This window comes from Wasmannia auropunctata, unplaced genomic scaffold, assembly GCF_000956235.1.
Source record: "Wasmannia auropunctata unplaced genomic scaffold, wasmannia.A_1.0 LD335475.1, whole genome shotgun sequence".
Lineage (NCBI taxonomy): Eukaryota > Metazoa > Arthropoda > Insecta > Hymenoptera > Formicidae > Wasmannia > Wasmannia auropunctata.
Genome location: NW_012027415.1, coordinates 9144 through 14042, shown reverse-complemented (window position 1 = coordinate 14042; position 4899 = coordinate 9144). Strand labels below are relative to the sequence as shown.

At 28.8% G+C, this 4899-nt stretch overlaps 1 long non-coding RNA gene across 2 annotated transcripts; it reads left to right on the top strand.

Moving 5' to 3' along the window:
• Nucleotides 1–1390: 1390 nt before the first annotated feature.
• LOC105456933 lies at nt 1391–3466 on the top strand. 2 transcript variants are annotated; one of them, XR_975301.1, is made up of 4 exons: nt 1391–1619; nt 1814–2076; nt 2425–2572; nt 2662–3466. It is a non-coding gene; the product is annotated as an uncharacterized LOC105456933 (long non-coding RNA). The 2 variants fall into 2 exon arrangements; XR_975302.1 differs by having other exon boundaries at nt 1391–1744.
• Nucleotides 3467–4899: the final 1433 nt, after the last annotated feature.

Genomic DNA, 4899 nt, shown 5'->3' with positions numbered 1-4899 from the left:
CGATTTTTTTCTAAGGGGTGTTTCACCCCCTTAACGTGCGACTCAGCACGAATTGCAAAAATTGTAGTATCTTATTTTTGTCTGTAGTTTAACATATCCAAAGTTTATTAAAATCGAAGGCGGACACTTCCGTGTGTTCCCTTGTCAGCAAAAGAAGCTTGGCAAAAATTCTTTGGCCGGTCGCACGTCGTCCCTCTCTCCGTGTGTTTTTCTTGTTTTTCACGCAAACAAATTGCACAACATGAAACGAGACTCAACTGCGTGAAAGAAACTAGCATTATCAATTAAAAAGACGAGCACAGCGCGAGCGAGAGATGCGCGTGTAACAATTTTGCAAACTTGAATTGCAAAACTGAATTAGATTTGCTGACGGCAAAGTATCTCACGGTATATATCTGTTCGAATTATAAACCGGAAAAATATTACAGAAGAATAAAAAGCCCTACGGTATTATGAGTGTTTTGCCACGTTGCAAAATACATCCCAATTAATAATAATCGATCAGCTAAAAGTGAAGTTATCTTTTATTGTTTTATGTTCTCATATTGTTATCTTAAATAAAAAAACATTTGACTAATGTAATATATGTATATAATACCTATATATTAATTATATCTAGTCAGTTCTGATTTATAATTGCGTAAATTTAAATTTTTATTAGAAATTAAGATTTTTTATCACACATTTGTATATAAAGTAAGATTAAAAAAGATTTTTTTAAATTTATTAAAAATTAATAAATATTTATAGAAATAAAAATGAATTTAAGAGCGTCTAATACGGCCACAGCTGGATCTTGGTGCCTAATATCTAATTTTATGAATTTTTTAACATTGTTTAGTTATTTAAGCTGCGCCCCGAATTAATGTCAGACTTGCAACGCAATTATTCGCTAAAGAGGGAATAGTAAAATTACAATTTGATCTTCAGTTTTAAGGTAGTACACTCGCAAATTCAAAATATTGAAAATTTCTTGAAATTGAAACTATATATGTTGTACTAGAAGTCGTTGACACGCTTGTGCAATTAGAATGAGATTGACCATCTCAATATTGAGATATAAGCAATTAAAAATTGCATTTTTTATACGTGTCGCCTATACAAAGTTGATAAAACTGTCGCGTTTATTTTTGTAGGGCCTAAACTAGTATTGAGATTTTAATAAAAAACGAGTATGTGATGAAGGGATATGAAATGAATATTATGAAAAAAATTCATAATTTTTTACCATTTAGTTTGAAAAATAGAGTCTTTTAAAAAATATAATTTTCGATTTTTATTGACATATGGAGGCAAATGAAGGAGGCGGCCAGTCGAGCTGCGTTAGTCTGCGTCTGTCTGAATTAATTTTATCTGCGTGTGCGTGCGGTCAATAGATAGGCACAACCAAATGTTTTTTCTCACTGGCGGCAATGGGAATATCGCCGAGCGCGTGATGAGACCTAACTTTTGGATGGTATTGTCGCGAGTGTACTACCTTAATAATCCGATGCAAATAAGCATCTCAAAACACTGGGAAGAAATTATTATGGCAAATATTATCTCATTGTCAGTCAGGGTTTAAACCTGAGACCTTTTGACTTTCCGGAACTGGCGTCTTTACCAATTCGACCACTGAGGCATGTGATAATATTTATCGCAATAACTGATATATATTGAAGAAAAACCTATTCTAGAGGATTTCACAATAATTTCAGAAACTGTATTAAATATTTCATCTATACTAATATCCTCTTTCATCGTGGTAAATGAACTGGATTGAAATAATATTACATAATGTCCTATTCTAATAACACAATATTATATATAATAGGACATTGATCGTGCACCGCCTGTTCCGCAGCAAAATTAATGACAGTCTTCTTACACGTATAGTCAGCAGCTAAAAAGTTGCAACACTTTTTTTTATGGGTTTTGAAACGCGCAAAATTTTTCAAAATGCGAATCACTGTCTCGAGAGCGGTTAGGATAGCTGTCAAAAGTGATACAGAATTCAAACATACAAAATGTGAAATTAAGAAATCCGGTTTATCGCGAAAATCTTAAGATACCGGTGAATAATACTATAAAATTAGAGTAAGTATAACAGAATAAATTAAATAAAAAAATTTGTATTATAAATTTATTTTCGTTTTCAACATGCGTTTAATATTAAAAGTTAACATCATGTAATAACACTAATAAAATATAATAAAATTATATATCATATAATGTGAAATTCTTGGTTGGTATTAGTTTTGGTAATTTTTTAAAATTTTTATATTATATTAATATTTATATTAATAATCATAATATTATTAATATTTATTGTTATGAATTATTATCTTTGTTAAGACTTGTTAAAAGCTTATATACTTTTATACAGAAGATAATTAAATAAGTAATAAAAAATTTAAAAAAAAAATAACAAATTTTTTTGTGTAGTCTTCTCTTACCGTGGATAAATTTGCTTGGAAATAGAAAACTATATTATATGGAATACTAAAGAAAACTATATTATATGGGCATACTAATGAGCGTTGAAGATAATAGCCTGTATTACATTCACAAGAATTGGACCACTTTGTAAAAAGTATAATTATATGATAAAATTATAATCTTTTTAAAATAATTAGTCAATACAGTAAAAATATTATTTTATTACATTTATAATGTTTGTAGTTGTAAGAAGATGATATCTTTCACTCTGCTATCTAAATAAAGTATATACTACAAATTTTCTTTTCGATTTGAGAAATGTAAGGTAATGTTATGGAATGGATTCTTCTTCATGATGGTTGAACGAGTTATTATACATCCCGTGGGATCCAGATCCTCCAATAATTGCAGATTTTGGATGTGGGTATCTATACTAAATAAATATTTTTAAATACTACAGAGAAAATGTGTATCCCGGGGACAGCGAGATATGACACGAGCGACGGTCCTCCTGGGCCAGCGAGCCGACGAGGATAGCGAGCCTGAACAGAGGACGTGTCAAATTGCCACGCTGTCTTAGTCCTTTGCGACTGGACCTCAACTCGATCTAGTCACGTGTCAAAGAGAGTCAATTGACCACTCGGATTTTGCTTACGGCGAGAATTGTGTAAATTGAGAAAATGTCGGAGAAATCATCCGTGGCATATTTGGTAAATCTAAGAATAAAGACAAAACGAGAAAGTTTTGATTTATTGATTTACAAATCTGCAAAAGGAGAAAAACGACGCGAAATAATCGCATCGTTGTGCGTGCGCGTGAAGGAATGAATGTACGCGAATATTTTTCTTAGACAGACACTTGTTAGTTACATATAATTTTCTATACGTCTTTTAGGAAATCATAGCTATAAATGTATAATATATAATTGCATAACGTTCAAAGAACAGCCATAAAGTTTTGATTATAAAGCGATCACTCGATAAGCTATATTGAATTGTCAATAGCTTATCGAATATATAAAATTGCTAATAAATATTTTCTAAAGGCATCCTGCTCAAAATTTATTTTACATTAAAAATTACACGATAAAAGTAGCTCTGGTTTTTTATATTTAAAAGAAATAAATTATTGCAAAAATATATTAAACAAGAAATTTTCATTTTTATATTATATACGTATAAAAAAACTGCAGTAAAGAAATAAATGTGTTGAAAAAAAAGAATTTACAAGAAAAACAAGTAAAATATGCTCAATTAACATAGTTTACTTGGATGTTCTATATGGATGTTACTTAAATATAATTAAATATAATTAAATTGTAACAAAAAAATTAATAGACAATCTAAAAATATACAAAATTAAATTTTAATGAAATATGAATGTTACGCAAAAACTTAGTTTGTTATAATACATTTTAAAACAGTGTAAAACGAAATACGAGTATCCGGTCAATTTTCAATCAATTTTCCAAGCTTACTTTGATAATATAGCTAAAGACTCAAAATAATATGAAAAAAATATATTATAACAATTATTTTATATAGCAAACAAAATAACAAGATTTACATAACAATCTGAAATTTGAAATACCTATTACTATCAAGAATACTTTTACTTGTTAGCTCTACAGTAGCACAGTAGTAGTTTAATTAATATTAAATTATAATTTGTCCTTAAAATGCAAATAACAAAGACACATGAAAAAAAGAATTATCTGCAACACAGAATGAAATAAACCAGAATTAAAAAAATATTTACTTAATGCATGATTAAATAAACAGCATTTTTATTTATACGTACGTATGAAAATTTATATACGCGTGTGAATAAAAATGTTTTCTTCATTAAAACTAGAAAAAATTTTAAGCACGGTTTTGATAGATATTACGAAACTGCGCAATTAAAGATTGCCATGAACATATATTAACGTATATTACAAATATTTATTCTTTAAATCTTTTTGTGGAGATATATTTTTATTTTTAGTGGGCACTCAGTAAAATTCTACAAATGTTTCCAATAAAAGTTTCATGAATAAATTTTATTTTATATTTTTAATATGTTTTCCTATGTATCATTTTCTCCTCTCATCTTTTTGTTGCCAATTATACTATTAGTAAGGTCTATCATATAGAACACAATACTATGGAAAAATCACGAAAAATGCTACACTCGATGTTTTACAACAAATAATCTTAATTTCTAGTTTCAGTCAAGCAGCTCGACATGCGTTTTTGGCATTTTATTTTTAAATTTGTCTAGAAACTTCACTAAGAGCGGGTTACCTCCTAAATTTTCAATTTCGATCCTCAGCTTCTTATCTAGTTCTGCAAACACATCTCTCGTGTACTTAAACGATCCAAAATTATCTAATAGTTTAACACAAAAACGTTTTAACTCGATATCCTTTGTCCGTTGTTTTAGAATATCTTTCGATTTTTATTAAGGATACTTAAATTTCGTAAATTATAAAAATTTTAA